Source organism: Pleurodeles waltl, chromosome 2_1, assembly GCF_031143425.1.
Source record: "Pleurodeles waltl isolate 20211129_DDA chromosome 2_1, aPleWal1.hap1.20221129, whole genome shotgun sequence".
In the NCBI taxonomy this organism is placed as follows: domain Eukaryota; kingdom Metazoa; phylum Chordata; class Amphibia; order Caudata; family Salamandridae; genus Pleurodeles; species Pleurodeles waltl.
In genome coordinates, this window is record NC_090438.1 from 351,989,087 (window position 1) to 352,009,654 (window position 20,568).

Sequence of the window (20,568 nt, forward strand, 5' to 3'; positions counted from 1 at the left end):
ACAGAGGCAAAAAGTTAAGGGAGACCACGCCAAGGATGAAAAGTCTAACAGCGTGTGTTGTTTGAGGTGCGTGTATGTTGTGTAAGTGATGGTGTTGTGTGTCTGTGGATGCTGGTGTTGTTTTTGGTAGTGTATCTCTCTGGCGTGCTTTCAAAATTCTGATAGTAAGGGTTTGTGGGTGATGTGGGTGTGTGCTTTATATTGGATTGGGTGTGTGGGTGTGGTGTGTGTATGTGTATCAGGTGTATGTATTTCGAATTGTCCAATGTGGTTATGTTTTGTATATGTGTGTGTATTTTGAGTGCGGCGGTGTGTACCGCCAATAGATTACCGCAGTTGAAAGACCGCCGAGTTGATTCGTGGGCCGTGATACTGGGGGCGTATTCTTGTTGACGTGACGGTGTCAGTTTTGTTATCGCCAGTTTATCACTGACCTTTGGTGTGGCGGACTTGTGTGGGTGTCTGTATTGTGGCGGATTCTGGGCTGTGGGTCGTAATACCTGTAGCGGAATTCCGCGGCCACAGCGGTATGTTGGCGGTCTTCTGCACGGCGGTAAGCAGGATTTACCGCCAGGGTTGTAATGAGGGCCAAAGTCTTTAAGTGGTAACCAATCAACATAGCATGTACAGTATAATGAAGTCACTTGACTGCGAACAGCCCTCTTTTCTTGCTGCTCGCAGTCAAGTTAAGTACTTCATTATTTTTCTCTACAATTCTTATTTGCATTAACGATTATATTGGGAATATATTGCTTTAGCGATAGCTTAATATTTGTTCGCTGCGCGCCGTCTTTGCCTCATTTTCCTTTTCCCAGAAGGCACATTGCAGCACTGTTTAGAGCACTCTCTGCCTTGTGCTCAACCATTTCAATCCATTCTTCAAACAGTGGTCACCATTTTATGCCACTTCTGAGGAAGGGCCTGCACCTACTCACCACGTTTGCCAGGTTTTTCCTTTTCTGCCCATTTTGGCTCATGTTAGGAGGATTTTCCTTCTATTACTATCGAGGGCTCGTATAACCACACCCATATAACTCCCTTTTGCTCTATTTTAACCACCCACAGGCGGAGCTTAGTCCTTGTAGTCCACTCCCTCACAAATTAACCTCTTCCCTGCTGAATTTTCCTATAAATCTGTTTGACATCGCTTTCTCATGGAGATTGATAGTTCTCTGCTGCAGGATGCTCTTGATGAGGAGAATACAATTAAAGAGGAGTTGAATACTTTTATTCAAGCATCTGTACAACAGGCAGTTTCTGCCTTCATTGATAAAATATCAAAAAATTTGGAAAATTCTGTTTTCAATATGATGTCAAAGACGGTTTTGACCCAATCTGCGGGGGAAAGCAGAAAGCCCACATCAGCCAATACTCAATCTAAAAAACAACATAAATTTGTGCTATTGGTCGGTGAGGCTTCCTCACACAAGGCAGAGGACGTGGCTCCTCACAGACCTCCTTCCAAGGAGGGTAATATACAAGAAAAACAAAAATCTTCTATCAAATGCAAAGCAAAAGCTAAACATATCGTGTCCCCTATTTTAGTCTCCTCTATTCCGGATACGGATTATGATTTGGCTGATGTGGATTCAGATGATGACCGATCTGACAATGACAATGGAGGGTTTTTATCTCCACCCCCAACAAAGAAACCTAAAATAACACCTAAAGATATTTCTAAACCTAAGGCCGTCCCAGACTCGAATGAAGTCCCTTTGTTTGATCCCAGTCATATTCACCATCGAACTCCACAGAGTGGGTTCCTGCGGATCATGTTGGGGAATACGTAGCTTTCAGATGACATTTTCCTATGGACAAGCAAACCAGGGCCAAGTTAAGATCTGAATCCCCTCATCCTTCTCTCCCTCAAAAGATCACTCTCACCCCTACCATGGACCCAGCTCTCCTAACCTTTTTTACCAAATTTTGCAAAGACCCACACTAGGGTGTGGATAAGGCATGGTCCTCTTGTCAGAACACACTTTTGAATGTGGTTGGCCCACTCACCTGCATTTTTGACCTGGCAGAGGCTGCTAGGCTAGAGGACATTGCAATTGATCCTGAAGAACTTTCGCTTTGGGTCCAATGAGCATTTTGCTTACTTGGTAATGCTAATTCTGCCCTCACACACAAACGTAGAAAAGGGCTCCTGCTCAAATCAGATAAAAAATTGATGAAGCTTGTAAACAGTAGATCCTGGTGTGAAGGCGGATGGCCTTCTCTTCGGTGACTCTTTCGTCAAAGAGTTGAGCAAATACGTCTCCACTTTTGCTTCATTGGACAAAGCCCAACAGTCCCTGAAGAAAATGTTTTCACAACAGGTTTTTTCCAGTGCTGGCAGAGGTAGGAACCGCTTTGCCGGCCGCAATTACAACAACCAAGGTTCCAGAGGATCCTACAACACCTCTTGCCAGGAATATAAGCCTCAATTCTGCACACAAAGAGGCAGGGGTTTCCGTGGCAGAGGTTCCAAAGGTTCCTGATACTCTAACCTAACAGGTGAGTGTATCTTCTGGCCTTCCTCCTATAGGGGGTAGTCTTTGCTTTTTTCTTCTAAAATGGTTGACCCTTGGGTCTTAAACGCAGTACAAGGTTATGGTATTGAGCTTTACTGAAGACCTTTTCAGTCTTCCCCACCTCTTCTACCACGGTTCTCAACAGAGATGTTTGACCTCATTTGTCTAAATGTGTGGACCCTTCTCCAAAAACAAGCAATTGCCCTTTGTCAACCCGACCCATAAGGCTTTACCAGTTCCATCTTCTTAGTTCAGAAGAAAAACAAAGATGCGTCCAGTAATCAAGTATTTCAACCATTTTGTAGTCTATAATCAATATTTTGATAGTGCACCACTTTAAGTAAATCAACAAAGTCCAGTTACTCCATGTCTTCTCATTATCATTTTCATTTTTTTTTGCTTTTCTTGCACATAAAAACATCAGCCAACGCGTTTCGTCCTTAACAAAGGACTTCTTCAGGGCTGAAATATGATAGAAAAAGTATCCTAAATATATTAAAAAGACACATACATCACATAAATACTACTTAGAAAAATGGAGCATGTACTAAAACAGTGACTAATAAGTTTGATCTATTTATAAAACATACAGACCAGGGACATCCATAAAACGATGTGCTGAATTAAAAAAAAAAAAAAATTGAAAAGTATAAATAACATATATTATTAAACTAGAATTCAAAACAGAAATACACATACAGAATATATATATACAACCAATAAAGCAAAGTGGTTAGTTAGCGAAAGAACACCAAAGAGAAACAAACAAAAATAACCAAAAATGAACAACCAATATATATATATATATATATAACATCAACAATGACTATATACTAAAAGACAATAAATATATACAAACGAAAAATCAAATGTTGATTATACAGAACTAAAATCGTCCAAAACACCGGCAGCGCCTGCTGCAAGACTGTGCCCCATATTGAGGTGGTATCTATGGCACCATTGATGAATGTTTCCTCCCCTCCACAGTGGTGTTAATTGCAAACAATTCGCAAACCCTCAATGCAGATATAAATACAAAAAATTATAAAAAATTATTATTGAGGAAATTATTAAATCCTAGTGCACTTGAAAACCACTAACTTAATTGATCCTGCATTTAGATATAAGATTGAACAGATAAGATGAATCACAGACTCATACCTTATGTGTAAATAATATTCAATATCAATTCTCATACTGGTTATTCAGGTCATCGATGCCCACAGAACGTGATCTGAAAGTAGCACACTACTGATAAAGAAAGAAAAGACACCAAATCACACCTGGTCTGCCGCATTATAGGCGGCAAGTGTAATCCAAAGTTGGGAAAGTGTGCAAAAACTGCAAATAAGTAAAAGGAAACCCTATAATAATCAAGCGATGGTAAAACATTATAAACCCTGTTATCTGCTGGCACATAATAATCAGCTCGTTTCATCAAAGTAAAAATGTATTACACTCTAGTAGCAGGCGCGCCTGATAATCAGAAAGTTTGAATAACAAGAAGAACATAAAATATATGTTGTCTTGAGAACAAAAGCAAAATTACGCTTTGTCAGATTAATTCCCATGGATCAAAACTATTAATTGCACTCTAATGGCAACCATCCCTAGTAAACTGGAGGTTGAATAGCACTGAGAAAGGATATATGTTACCTGAAGATCAGAACATGCAATAGCGCGTGACCATAAAATTGGACATGGCCCATTAATGTGAAAGACAAATGTCATTCACTAGAAAGAAGATATGTAAACATAGCCTGCCAGGTGAAATATGCCCAGACCATAGATAATAGTATCCCATTCAGCCCGTTTGAAAAAAGAAGACCCATAAGAACTAAGTGAAAAGTTGTTTGGTACTCTTACCATCTATACTGCGAGGCAGACGCGCCTCTTGTTGCCGCTCTTCTGCCCGTCCTGTGGAGGATCAGTCTAAACCGAACACACCCAGGTGAGTTCTTAAAGAGAACCGAAAGCGCCATTTACCCATGAGCCCATGGTAAATGTACGTTACTATGGCAACAGATCGGCATAACAGCCGATGAAAAGTGCCGTAAATATGGCGGCCATCTTGGAGTTATAATAATAAGGCATGAAAATTATATGTGAATCATTGGAACATCAAAAAAAACACTGGAACTGTGAAATATATGAGTAATCACCATTCCAAGCTTGGGATAGCATGACAGCTATAAGTATCTAGCATAAAGGGGTGGCATATAGGATAATAACTTAAACGAGCATGCCAATGTGGCCATTTTGTAATATTCAAAGAGTATATTCCTGCATGACATATGTCAAATATATAGTAAAAAAACAGCTGTTTATGACGTATACTTCATCAATTAACTGACTCAGCCAATAAATAGTCTGCATAACAAGAATAAAGGGCCACTCTGACAGTTAAGGGAAGATTCAAGAGTAGATGAGCGCTCAATCGCAGGGGCGTGGCTGGAGGCCGATGGAGCAGCACGCGTAAAGCAGAGCTCCCGGCGGCCACCGATTCTCGCACAAATAATCCTGACTCCTGGACCCCGAAAAAGGTAAAGAAAAACATGTGGCATGTAAAGATACCCCCGGTGCACTGAGAAATGGTAACTGAAGAATCCATAACAGTAATTTGACGGCTCTGTGGCCCCAAAACTGAAATGGAGCGGTGAGGCAAAATGGCAGCCCCGCAGAGACGCAAGACTGAAAGCCGAGCGTAGGTGGAGAACTGAGGATCCGCTCAACATCGGCACAACAAGAAGAAACCGGAGTGCGGAGAGCGTGCCCGGAGACTGCACCAGCCTTGGAGCAACTGACTAGGCGAGCGGTAGAAGGGGCTGGAGGAAGGTGCCTGCGAGGAGAGCCAGGTCCTAGCGGCAGCACAGGAGGGAGCCAGCGGGGGCGCGAGAAAGGCCGTGGGCGCCCGCATCTGCCCCTCTGCCAGTGAGAAGGAGAAGTGGACAAGGCGGGGGGGCCAGAAAGCAATGCGAAGATCCCGACGGCGCGCCGGGGGGGGCTCCGGGGATCCTGAGCGTCATATGTCGCGAACCCGGCCGACTGGAGCGATGTAGGGCCCGGTGGGGCTCGGGGGAGGACGGCCAGAGAACTAGAACAAGGCCTGCTTCCCTGAAAAGGAACCTAAAGTAGCAAAAACAACCAGGGGAAGAACGGTGGGGTCGGCGCAGGGGAGCAGATGGTAAAAACATGACTGCAACCAGATGTCCGGCTCACTAAAGCTGGGCAGCACGAATCTCGGAAACGGCAACATGCACTGACGGAAAGGGAAAAAGTAAGCAGAGCTCTCCCCACCACAAGACACAGCATAAAGGACATCAAGGAAACAAGCAGCTCAGGCGGGGGTCCACACATAGCGAAGCAAAATCACTGCATCCACTGAAAATGGGCAAATCCAAGAAGCGCGAGGGCCCAGGAGAAGACAGTAGCTCAACAAAAGAAGGAACACATGGGTAGATCAATGGAGGCACTACCCTAGACACTCTGTTGCAGGCAATCCAAGCATCTGGAGAAGCCCTGGAACTCAAAATAGACACCCTGTCTGTAGATGTGACGCTCCTAAGAGACGATCACAGGAAGCTGACCGACAGAGTGGCAGCCAATGAAAAATCGTTAGAACGACTTACTCCTGAATGTAAGACACTCTCCAAAACCGTGACCTCTTTGACGTCCAGGGTTAAAATACTTGAGTCACGCGCGGAGGATGCAGAAAACAGAGCCCGTCGGAGCAACCTGCGCTTGGTGGGCATCCCCGAAAAATCAGAACGCGAAGCACCAGACGTAGAATCCTTCCTGAGCAATGGATACTCAAAGAAATAGCACCAGAGGGCCTAACACAGCACTTCGCAATAGAAAGAGCCCACAGGGTGCCTGCGAGGCCTCCCCGCCTGGTGCTAGACCGCGCCCGATTGTAGCAAAACTCTTGCATTTCAAAGACCAAGACTTTATCCTGTCACAAGCACAGAAAAAGGGCGAGATCAAGATGGGGGGACAACGAGTAATGGTCTTCCCAGACTTTACTAAAGCCACTCAGAAGCAAAGAGACACTTTTCTGGAGGTCAATCCGTGCCTTAGAGAACATGACATCCAGTATGCCATGCTATTCCCTGCCAAATTAAAGGTCACCACGAATAATGACACGCTTTTCTTCACAACGCCACAGCAGGCACAGGAATAGTTGGACGAGCAAGGCCCGACAGAGAAGCAACACAGGGAAGGAATGAGCAGAAAAAGAGAAGGGCCCTCCCGGCGGAGAGAGAAGCGCATGGTGGACATGACCCAGCCACTCACTCAAACCATACGGGAAAGACAAGAAGCTGTGAAGGCAGTGGCATCCCTGGGACATGGAGGTGCGCACCGGACTGAATGATTGTCAGAACAGGACTCGGGACCTGATGAAATCTCCTGCTCATCGCAGGACACAGCCGAGGGCCTCCCGCGAATCACCCCCGGGACATCAGACGAGATCATCTGACACACCAAAAAGGACATACGCGTGCCCATGCGCAAGCCAGAGAAAAATGGATGGAAGGCATATAACGAAAGCAGAACAGTAGACGTAAGGACTGGCAATGCCGGACAGCTTAATAGATCAAGACTTTGACCACCGACAATGATACAGCGGAGCAAACCCCACAGCCGTGGGGCTATGTCACAATCCACTCACCGCAAGTATAACCGGGGTATGGGGACACTGGGGAGAAGACACATGGAATGTAACACATAGGCGATGATTCGGGGCTCGAGGGCTAGGCACACGACCCCAGCTTAGCCCCCCCTATACACAATGGTCAACAAGTTGGGGACAGTTTGGACGGGGAAAGTTTTCACACCGGTCCTGGGGAAAGGGAGTTTGGTTTACAAAAAAGTTGTCAAGTTAGTAGTTAGGGGGTTTCAAATAAGGGGAATAGATACATATAGAAGAACCAATCGACAAGGCTCCAGGGCGCTATCACACACGAGACGAGGGCATGGGCACAGTCACACCAAAGACTCACTTACAACGAAGAAATATGGAAAAACCGCTAGATTACAAATTCCTTACGTGGAATATTAGAGGATTGAACGGCCAAGGTAAATGATACAGCGTATATAATCAACTCAAAAGGCAAGGGGTGCAAATAGCAATCCTACAGGAGACCCATCTGATAGGGAAAGAGGTAACAGCTTTGAAAAAAAGATGGAGAGGTCAGATATATGCCACAGAATACTCGGCATACACAAGAGGGGTCTTGATATGGATACGCCCGGGGAACCCTTTCCAAAAAACAGATACAATTATTGATAGGGACGGGCGCTATGTGCTGGTAAAGGGTCGACTACGGGGAAGAGACATCACACTGGCAGGAATTTATGCCCCTAACCAGGACCAAAGCTCTTTCCTGCAGGCACAGTCCCGTACTTTGGGTCCCCACCTGACTCAAACAACAGTGGTGGGAGGAGATTTCAATTGTGTGTCAAACACAATTCTAGACAGATCTCATCCACCCTTGGAGTCTTCCCCTATACACAGGACAGCCAAGAACTTCATAGACTGGCAGAGGAACTGGGAACTGATTGATACGTGGAGGCATCTCCACCCGCAGGAAAGGGACTACTCGTTCTACTCACCTATGCATGACTTACACGTCCGTCTGGATGCAATCCTGACTTCCCCAGATGTAAATAGTACGGTACGCAGTGCGGAATATCTATGCCGCACAGTATCGGATCACAACCCACTACTGCTTATTCTAGACCGCCCCCCCATACCAGACTGGCGAATGAATGTAGAATCATTAGAAGATAGCGCCTATCGACAAACTATCAGAGAAGCAATTACAGAGTTTTTCACCCATAACACAGGCTCGGCCTCCTCCGGAATACAATAATGGAAGGCGTTCAAGGTGACAATCAGGGGCCACTGCATAGCAGGAACGCAAAGGATTCGGAGATCAATAGAAGGGGAAATTGATAAACATGAGAAAACACTGAGAACACTGGAGCGTAATAGACCAGATAACCCAGACCTGGCACCCAAAATATCAGAGACCAAGTATAAGATAGCAAGCACCCTTGAAAAACTCAGGCGATTCGATTACAAGAAATACATCAGTAGACAACATATGGAGGGGGACAAGGCGGGTGCATTATTGGCCTGGCTGGCGTCCCCGCCGAGGCAGCAATCCCTGGTGATGGAAATAGAGGCCGCGGAGGGTAGGAAATTATATGGTCAGGGAGAAATCAATGCCAGCTTTGCCAAATACTACGCGGCACTATATGCCCCCCCTCAGAAACCCTAGAACCAGACCGACTGAGATGTTTGGAAACCGTTTGGTTTCAAACCCTGAGTGGAGAGGACCAGCAACTACTGGGGGAGGTGATAACCCCACAGGAGATATCTGCAGCAGTGGAGGCAATGGCCAGAGGGAAAGTACCAGGAGCAGATGGGCTGCCAGCAGAATTTTTTAAAGAGTACGTGGACCTATTGGCGCCACAGCTCAGTGACATATACATAGAGGCACTGGAGAGTGGTAATCTGCCCAGATCTACCAATGAAGCCATTGTGGTCCCATTACCAAAACAAGATCGTCCGTCTACAGATGTGAGATCATACCGTCCACTATCCATGTTGAATATGGACTATAAAATATTGAGTCATATCCTTGCCAACAGGCTGATGCCACACATGGAAAAATTAATACACCCGACCAAACAGGCTTCATACCAAATCGCAACTCAGCCATAAACATTGGAAGACTGATAGGAATAATGGATTCGGGTTCCCCAAACCTGGACTCTGAGAAAGCATTTGATAGCCTAAGATGAGACTATCTACAAATAATAATGAGCAAGATGGGTCTGGGACCGGGGTTCCTCAGGTGGTCTAGACTGTTATACACCACCCCCACAGCAAGAGTCCGCACAGGGCACACAATATCGAATTCATATGATTTAGGGAGGGGCACCAGGCAAGGTTGCTTGTTATCACCACTACTGTTTGCCATCGCCGTAGAACCATTGGCGCTGATGGCCAGAACAGAACAAAGGAACACTATGAGGTAATATCCACAGGGGAAAGAACGCACCAGATTGCACTCTACGCCGACGATATGATACTATCTATAAAGGACCCAAACAGGGATCTTCCCAAAGTCATGGCCCTGCTGGACTGGTTCAGGAGCATATCAGGCCTCCATATCAACTGGCAGAAATCCCTTATTTTCCCGCTGCAGAAGGGGCCCCCCATATCACAACCATCCAGAACATGGGATGGTCTCCGACAATGTTCAGGTATCTTGGTGTAAAGATATATCATGAACTGGGAGACCTGTTAGAAGGAAATGTGAACCAAGCCATATGGACATTAAAAACAGCCGCCTAGTTCTGGAAGACACTGCCTCTCTCAGTAACTGGCCGAGTGGCTTTGATAAAAATGATGGCGTTACCAAGAATGCTATATAGCTTCTCAACCCTGCCGGTGTTGATACCCAGAGCAACCTTCAGGGAAATTAATTCCATCATTACTAGCTTCATATGAGGGGTGGGACGCCACAGAATGGCCCTGCACAAACTTCAGCGACCCACAGCAGAAGGCAGACTAGCAGCTCCAGACATGGAGCTATACTATCTGGCGGGACAGCTCCAATGGCTGGCAAAAGAATGGCACACAGCAATAACAGTAGAGGCAGAAAACCCCGGGAGAGAGGCAGTAGCAGCAACTCTCACAGGGATACTACTAGCCCAAGGGGGAAGGAAGGAGACAAAATCACTGGAACATCAAGTCATAAACGCATGCTGGAAACGTAGTCTTCAGCATGCACGAGTTAAGTCCCCATACTCACCGAAAAATTCCCCTGAGATTCCTGACTTTACTCCCCGGTGGGGGCTCCATAACGGGGAACCAGAAATTAGAGACGCATGGAATAACCACGATAGGAGAACTCTACAGGAATGGAGTGCTCATGACATATATGGACATGATGGCAAACTGCGGAATCCCGCCCGGGATGTTCCTTATACATAGATCCCTAACAGCTCTGATACAGCGACACTGGAAGCAGGGACTAAAGGAACCACCCATACACGCAGGAAGCCACACCATATGCACAATAGGGGGAGACAAAAAGGTAGTGTCCACGAAATACAAAACACTGCAAACAGACGCACTAACCCCTCTAGAAACTCTAAAAACCCAATGGCAGGTAGATATTGGGGAACACATAGACGATGAGAAGTGGAGTAACATCACAGCCCAAGTCTACAAAGTATCTAGGAATGCCCGGTTCAAACTGATAAACATATACATATACCATAGAGCATACCATCGGAGAGGAGGTGATAGAGAATTGGCCCTAGGGCGCAAGGAGGCAGCATGGATTTGTCGCTTACGGGCCGTTGATATGGGCCACAACACCGATGAGGAATTTCATTATTTTCTTTAGGTATTTTACACAAGTCATTATCTAAGGTTTGATAACGTTATCATCCCCATTCTTTATGAGCCATATGACTGATTCCAGGTACACTTACATCTTAAATAGGACCAACATTTGAGTTGATACCCTTTCTCATACTGATGGAAGCAGGTACGGTTGTGCCCATCTAATGGTGACTGAGCGTTCATCTACTCTTGAATCTTCCCTTAACTGTCAGGGTGGCCCTTTATTCTTGTTATTCAGATTATTTGTTGGCTGAGTCAGTTAATTGATGAAGTATACGTCATAAATGGCTGTTTTTTTACTATATATTTGACATATGTCATGCAGGATTTGTTTTTTAAGCACAAATATACTCTTTAAATATTACAAAATGTCTGCTTTGGCATGCTCGTTTAAGATATTGTCATATATGCCAACCCTTTATGGGAAATACTTATAGCTGTCATGCTATCCCAACCTTGGAATGGTGATTACTCATATATTTTACAGTTCTAGTGTTTTCCTTGATGTTCCAATGATTCACGTATAATTTTCATGCCTTATTATTATTATTCCAAGATGGCCGCCATATTTACGGCACTTTTATCGACTGTTATGCCGATCTGTTTCCATAGTAACGCACAATTACCATGGGCTCATGGGTAAATGGCACTTTCGGTTCTCTTTAAAAATGAGCACCGGGGTGTGCTCGGTTTAGGCTGATCCTCCACAGGACGGGCAGAAGTGCGGCAACAAGAGGCGCGTCTGCCTCGCAATAGAGATGGTAATCGTACCAAACAACTTTTCACTTACTTCCTATGGGTCTTCTTTTTTCAAACTGGCTGAATGGGATACTATTATCTATGGTCTGGGCATATTTCACCCGGCAGGCTATGTTTACATATCTTCTTTCTAGTGAATGACATTTGTCTTTCACATTGATGGACCATGTCCAATATTATGGTCAAGCACTATTGCATGTTCTGATCTTCAGGTAACATATGTCCTTTCTCAGTGCTATTCAACCTCCAGCTGACTAGGGATGGTTGCCATTAGAGTGCAATTAATAGTTTTGATCCATGGGCATTAATCTGACAAAGCGTAATTTTGCTTTTGTTCTCAAGACAACATATATTTTTTGTTCTTCTTGTTATTCAAACTTTCTGATTATCGGGCACGCCTGCTACTAGAGTGTAATAAATTCTTACTTTGATGAAACGAGCTGACTCTTTGCCAGCAGGTAATGGGATTTATATTGATTTACCATTGCTTGATTATTATAGGGTTTCCTTTTGCTTATTTGCGTTTTTTGCACACTTTCCCAACTTTGGATAATACTTGCCGCTTCTAATGCGGCACGCCAGGTGTGATTTGGTGTCTTTTCTTTCTTTATCAGTAGTGTGCTACTTTCAGATCACGTTCTGTGGGCATCGACAACCTGAATAACCAGTATGAGAATTGATATTGAATATTATTTACACATAAGGTATGAGAACTTGATTCATCTTATCTGTTCAAGCTTATATCTAAATGCAGGATCAATTAAATTAGTGGTTTTCAATTGCACTAGGATTTAATAATTTCCTCAATAATATTTTTTTTATAATTTTTTGTATTTATATAGGTGTTGAGGCCTTTGCGAATTGTTTGCAATGAACACCACTGTGGAGGGGAGGAAACACTCATTGGTGTCATAGATAGCACCTCAATATGGGGCATAGTCTTGCAGCAGGCCCTGCCGGTGTTTTGGACGATTTTAGTTCTGTATAATCAACAGTCGATTTTTCGTTTGTATATCTTTATTGTCTTTTAGTATATAGTCATTGTTGATGTTACATATATATTTATTGGTTGTTCATTTTTGGTTATCTTTGTTCGTTTCGCTTTGGTGTTCTTTCGCTTACTAACCATTTTGCTTTATATATTCTTTATGTGTATTTCTGTTTTGAATTATTTTTTAATAATATATGTTGTTTATACTTTTCATATTTTTGTTTTTTTTCAATTCAGCACATTGCTTTATGGTTGTCCCTTGTCTGTATGTTTTATAAGTAGATCAAACTTATTAGTCACTGTTTTAGTACGTGCATCATGTTTTTAAGTAGTATTTGTGTTATGTGTGTTTCTTTTTACTATATTTAGGATATTTTTTCTATCATATTTCAGCCCTGAAGAAGTCCTTTGTTAAGGACGAAATGCGTTGGCTGATGTTTTTATGTGCAAGAAAATCTAAATAAAATGAAGATGATAATGAGACGACATGGAGTAACTGGACTGTGTTGATTTACTTAAAGTGGTGCACTATCAAAATATCAATTATCGATAGCTCCCTTGGGAAAGCACCTTGGTGGCAGGTGCTGTGATTAGTGCACACATGGAGTCATAAATACTCGTTTCTTGTTTCTTTACACCTCATATATCTCAATAGGTGATAGGGGTAGGTGCATTTTCATTCTAACCCACCGCCAATTCTATCAGGAGTGTCCTCCATTTTGTAGTCTATCACCATTTCAAAAGGGAAACGATTCTTCATCTCAGAGACGCTCTTCTTCAAAACAATTGGATGGTTCGTTTGGACTTACAAGATGCATGTCTCACCGTCTCTATACATCCAGATTATAGGAAATTTCTTCATTTTCAGTGGTTAGACCAATACTTCAATTTTTCCTCCCTTCCCTTCGGTCCCTCTTCAGCACTGTGGTGCTTCACCAAATTAATGAAACTGGTGGTAGCTCTTCTCAGAGCTCAAGGTGTCAGACTCATAATTTATCTGGACTGTTAGAAATGGGGTCCTTGGTTGGCAGTCAGGTTACCCCCTGTCCAGGCAAGGACCCTCACTCTAGTCAGGGTAAAGGAGAATCACCCTCAGTTAACCCCTGCTCACCCCCTTGGTAGCTGGGCACAAGCAGGCAGGCTTAACTTCAGAGTCTAGGTGTAAAGTATTTGTACCAACACACAAACAGTAACTCAGTGAAAACACTATAAAATGACATGACACAGATTTAGAAAAATAGGTAATATTTATTTAAACAAAACAAGACCAAAACAACAAAAATCCACCATACACAAGTCAAGTTATGAATTAAAAAGCAAAAAGAGTCTTAAATCCTTAGAAAACAGTGCTAACACTGTTAGCGTGAAAAAGTACCTGGGTTGTGTCAAAATAACACCACATGGGCGAGTGTGCGTTGTAAAAGGCCAGCGATGCGTCGATTTCTCACCCGCAAGCGAGACCGTGTGTCGTTGCTCCTCCGGTAGGGTCAGCTTGTGTCGTTTTTCCTCTCCGCAGGACAGTGATGTGTCAATCCGGACAGGCACCTTCAGCTCCGGGCAGGCTTTGCGTTGTTTTTCCAACCCAGCGATGTCCCATCCGGTCGCACGGTATCACAAAACCATGCTGCGTGGGGTTTGTGTCGTTATCAGCTTCTGTCAGCGGGTGTTGTAAGGAAATGCCTCCTTGGCATGGTTACCCCCTGACTTTTTGCCTTTGCTGATGCCAAGTTATGATTTGAAAGTGTGCTAGGACCCTGCTAACCAGGCCCCAGCACCAGTGTTCTTTCCCTAAACTGTACCTTTGTCTACACAATTGCCAGGCCACCTGTCTTTTGCCACCCACTCAACACATACACACTGCTTGCCAGCTTGTGTGTGCTGGTGGGGAGAAAATGACTAAGTCGACATGACACTCCCCTCAGAGTGCCATGCCAACCTCACACTGCCTGTGGCATAGGTAAGTCACCCCTCTAGCAGGCCTTACAGCCCTAAGGCAGGGTGCACTATACCACAGGTGAGGGCATATGTGCATGAGCACTATGCCCTTCAGTGTCTAAGCAAAACCTTAGACATTGTAAGTGCAGGGTAGCCATAAGAGTATATGGTCTGGGAGTCTGTCAAGCACGAACTCCCCAGCACCATAATGGCTACACTGAAAATTGAGAAGTTTGGTATTAAACTTCTCAGCACAATAAATGCACACTGATGCCAGTGTGCACTTTATTGTAAAAATACACCCAGAAGGCATCTTAGAGATGTCCCCTGAAAACATACCCGACTTCCAGTGTGTGCTGACTAGTTTTTGCCAGCCTGCCACACACCAGACATGCTGCTGGCCACATGGGGAGAGTGCCTTTGTCACTCTGTGGCCAGGAACAAAGCCTGTACTGGGTGGAGGTGCTTCTCACCTCCCCCTGCAGGAACTTTAACACCTGGCGGTGAGCCTCAAAGGCTCACCCCCTTTGTTACAGCGCCACAGGGCATCCCAGCTAGTGGAGATGCCCGCCCTCCGGCCACTGAGAAAAACAAGGAGGAGTCACCCCTCAGTCAGGTCAGCCCCTAAGGTTTCCTGAGCTGAGGTGACTCTTACTTTTAGAAATCCTCCATCTTGTAGAAGGAGGATTCCCCCAATAGGATTAGGGATGTGTCCCCCTCCCAACAGGGAGGAGGCACAAAGAGGGTGTAGCCACCCTCAGGGCCAGTAGCCATTGGCTACTGTCCTCCCAGACCTAAACACACCCCTAAATTGAGTATTTAGGGGCTCCCAGAACCAAGGAAGATAGATTCCTGCAGCCTAAAGAAGAAGAAGGACTGCTGACCTGAAGCCCTGCAGTGAAGACGGAGACGACAACTGATTTGGCCCCAGCCCCACCGGCCTGTATCCCTACTTCGAAGAAAACTGCAACAGCGACGCATCCAACAGGGTCCAGCGACCTCTGAAGCCTCAGAGGACTACCCTGCATCTAAAGAACCAAGAAACTCCTGAGAACAGCTGCCCTGTTCAAGAAACTGCAACTCTTTGCAACAAAGAAGCAACTTTTAAAGACCACACGTTTCCCGCCGGAAGCGTGAGATGCCCCTGGCTCGACCTGCGGAAAACTAACACTACAGGGAGGACTCCCCGGCGACTGTGAGCCCGTGAGTAGCAAGAGTTGACCCCCCTGAACCCCCACAGCAACGCCTGCAGAGGAAATCCAGAGGCTCTCCCTGACCGCGACTGCCTGCTTCAAGGAACCCGACGCCTGGAAACCACACTGCACCCGCAGCCCCCAGGACCTGAAGGAACCGAACTCCAGTGCAGGAGCGACCCCCAGGCGACCCTCTGCCTAGCACAGGTGGTGGCTACCCCGAGGAGCCCCCCCTGTGCCTGCCTCCATCGTTGAAGAGACCCCTGGGTCTCCCCATTGATTCCTATTAGAAACCTGATGCCTGTTTGCACTCTGCACCCGGCCGCCCCTGTGCCGCTGAGGGTGTACTTTCTGTGCCTGCTTGTGTCCTCCCCGGTGCCCTATAAAACCCCCCTGGTCTGCCCTCAGAGGACGTGGGTACTTACCTGCTAGCAGACTGGAACCGGGGCATTTCCATTGAAGCCTATTTGTTTTGGGCACCACTTTGACCTCTGCACCTGACCGGCCCTGAGCCGTTGGTGTGGTAACTTTGGGGTTGCCTTGAACCCCCAACGGTGGGCTACCTTGGACCCAACTTTGAACCCTGTAAGTGTTTTACTTACCTGTGAACTTAACATTTACTTACCTCCCCCAGGAACTGTTGATTTTTGCACTGTGTCCACTTTTAAAATAGCTTATTGCCATTTTTGTCAAAACTGTACATGCTATTGTGATTATTCAAAGTTCCTAGAATATCTGAGTGAAATACCTTTCATTTGAAGTATTACTTGTAAATCTTGAACCTGTGGTTCTTAAAATAAACTAAGAAAATATATTTTTCGACATAAAAACCTATTGGCCTGGAGTAAGTCTTTGAGTGTGTGTTCCTCATTTATTGCCTGTGTGTGTACAACAAAGGCTTAACACTACCCTCTGATAAGCCTACTGTTCGACCACACTACCACAAAATAGAGCATTAGAATTATCTCTTTTTGCCACTATCTTACCTCTAAAGGGAACCCTTGGACTCTGTGCACACTATTTCTTACTTTGAAATAGTATATACAGAGGCAACTTCCTACAGGTGTTGTATGTCGTTTCTCCAGCCGCATTTTGTCGATCTTCCAGCCGCGATGCAGGTGGAGCGTAGATTTCAGCTGCGAAGCCGGCGGCGCATTGTTTTTCAGCAGTGTCTCAGAAGGTGCGTTGAAAATTTCCCTGCACGGCAGTCTGTGCGTAGATTTTCAGTCTTTGGCTGCCAGCTTTACCTTTCAAGGGCCCAGGAACTGGATAGGGAACCACTTAGCAGGGCAGGAGTCTCAGCAGGGAGTCCAGGTGCTGGTAGGGGAAGTCTTTGATGGCCCTGAGACTTCAACAACAGGAGGCAAGCTCAGGTCAAGCCCTTGGAGATTTCTTCACAAGCAGGAATGCACAACAAAGTCCAGTGTTTGTCCCCTTTCACAGGCAGAAGCAACAACTGCAGGATAGCGCCACAGAGCACAGTCACAGGCAGGGCAGCACTTCTCAGCTCTTCAGCTCTTCAGCTCTTCTCCTTGGCAGAGGTTCCTCTTGATGTCCAGAAGTGATCTAATTTTTCAGGAGTTTGGGTGCTCTTCTTATACCCATTTTGGCCTTTGAAGTAGGCCTACTTCAAAGGAAAGTATCTCTTGTTTGTGAGATCCTGCCTTGCCCAGGCCAGGCCCCAGACACACACCAGGGGGGTGGAGACTGCATTGTGTGACAGCAGGCACAGCCCTTTCAGGTGTAAGTGACCACTACTCCCCTGACTCCAAGCACAGATGGCTCAGCAGGATATGCAGGCTACACCCTGGCTCCCGTTGTGTCACTGTCTAGAGAGAGGTCCAAACAGTCCAACTGTCAAACTAACCCAGACAGGGAATCCACAAACAGGCGGAGACACAGAATGGTTTAAGCATGAAAATGCCTACTTTCTAAAAGTGGCATTTTCGAACACACAAGCTCAAAACCAACTTTACTAAAAGATGTATTTTAAAATTGTGAGTTCAGAGACCCCAAACTCGAGATATCCATCTGCTCCCAAAGGGAATCTACACTTTAATCATATTTAAAGGTACCCCCCTATGTTAACCTATGAGAGAGATAGGCCTTGCAACAGTGAAAAACAAATTTGGCAGTATTTCACAGTCAGGACATATAAAACACATAAGTCCATGTCCCACTTTTAACATACACAGCACCCTGCCCATTGGGCTACCTAGGGCCTACCTTAGGGGTGTCTTACATGTAAGAACAGGGAAGGTTTAGGCCTGGCAAGTGGGTACACTTGCAGAGTCGAATTGGCAGTTAAAAACTGCACACACAGATACTGCAGTGGCAGGTCTGAGCCATGTTTACAGGACTACTAATGCTGCAGGCCCACTAGTAGCATGTAATTTACAGGCCCTGGGCACATCTAGTTCACTGTACTAAGGACTTACCAGTAAATAAAATATGGCAATCATGGAAATCCAATTACACATACTTTTTTACATAGGAGCACTTGCACTTTAGCACTGGATAGCAGTGGTAAAGTGCCCAGAGTAACAAAAACAGCAAAAACAGAGTCCAGCACACATCAACAACCTGGGAAACAGAGGCAAAAAGTTAGGGGAGACCACACCAAGGATGCTAAGCCTAACATGAACGATATGCTCATAATGAACCTGAGTCTTCTATTCCTTCAATCCCACATCTTCCTAACATGCTCCCTTTTATAAGACAACGGATTTATACCCAATAAAGAGAAATCCTTTTTGTCTCCAACCCAACAAATAGAATTCTTGGGTTTCGAAATAAATTCAGTATCTGCCACTCTCCATCTCCCTTTGGCAAAGGTAAAATCCATAAAATCTGAAATTCTTCAGATTCTACGCAGTTCCTTGATTTCTCTCAGATCTCTCGCTCAAATAATAGGTCTCCTCTCGTCCTCCATCAAGCCATTTTCCCAGGTTCTCTGCATTATCGAGCACTGCAAAGATTAAAAATCCAACATTTAAGAAAGGGCCTAGCATATTCAGACTCCATTTCTCTAGATCAAGACCCTCGCATAGAACTTCAATGGTGGATACACCATTTAGACGCCTGGAACGGTAGAACAATATTTGCATCAGCCCCAGATCTTGTATTAGAATCAGATGCAAGCCGCACGGGTTGGGGGGCCCACTGTGGTCAAATATCTACTGGAGGTACATGGTCACTAGAGGAGTCCAGGTTGCATATCAATTGTTCAGAGATGCTTGCCGGCTCCTTTGGAATCAGAAGCCTTGCAAAAAACAGAGTCTGTTGTGCTATCCTCCTCAGAATGGGCAACATTTCAGCGATAAGGTACATAAACCATTTAGGGAGAACAAAATCCAAACCTTTAGCAGAGCTAGCAAAAGCCATCTGGAAATTTTGCCTTTCAAACCAAATTCCAGTTTGTGCAGAATATCTTCCAGGTGATCTCAATACTGTAGCATATTGGCACTCATGACATTTTCGGGACACAAGCAACAGGAAACTTCATTTCTCGATTTTCTAGTCAATTCAGGACAAGTGGGGTCCCTTAATAAGAGATATTTTCGCCTCTCGTCTCAACTCCCGACTTCCTCAATTTTACAGCTGTCACCCAGATCCATTAGCGTTAGCCTCAGATGCCTTCTTACAGGATTGGTGTCCTTTCCTGAATTATGCCTTTCCTCATGATCAGCAGATTACTCGTGCAGGTGAGGCATCAACAAGCAACACTAGTGCTCATAGCTCTGTTTTGGCAGTCCCAGGTATGGTTCCCAACCCTTCTAAAGTTGTCAATAAACTTTCCCTTTTTCCTCCCATCCTTTCCCAACCTCGTGTTGGACCCCCTGAATCGTCCTCACAACCTAGTTTTAGACAGTCTTCTTACTCTTTCTGCTTGGAAGATTTCCAGAATAATCAATCTTTCCCTCTCATTTCGTCGGCAGCTTCAGAATATATCAAACAGTCCTGGGCTCCAGGAACTACAAAAGCCCATAAGTCAGCTTGGTCTTTATGGCACAGCTGGTGTCTGGGAAAAGATATCAATCCCCTTTCAGCGGATGTAATTTATATTGTCAACTTCCTAGCAGCAGAAGCAAGCGCAGGGAAACCTTTGCACACTATAAATCTCTATAGGTCAGCAATCTCTTCAACTCCTTTAACCATCCCTACATCAATAGAAAACCAGTAGGAGAACATCTTCTTGTTTGCCAACTTTTGAAGGGAGTAAAATTCTCTAATCCCCCTTGTAGGAAAGTACTATCTTGCCTGGCATGTTATCCTCATTTTTACTGTATGTATGTTTGTTTTTGCCTATGTGTCACTGGGATCCTGCTAGTTAGGACCCCAGTGCTCATAAAGTATGCCCTGTATGTGTTCCCTGTGTGGTGTCTGACTGTATCACTGACGCTCTGCTAACCAGAACCTCAGTGTTTATGCTCTCTCTGCTTTTAAAATTGTCAATGCAGGCTAGTGACTCATTTTACCAATTCTCATTGGCACACTGGAACACCCTTATAATTCCCCTGTATATGGTACCCAGGTACCCAGGGTATTGGGGTTCCAGGAGATCCCTATGGGCTGCAGCATTTCTTTTGCCACCCATAGGGAGCTCAGACAATTCTTACACAGGACTGCCACTGCAGCCTGAGTGAAATAACGTCCACATTATTTCACAGCCATTTTACACTGTACATAAGTAACTTATAAGTCACCTATTTGTCTAACCCTCACTTAGTGAAGGTTAGGTGCAAAGTT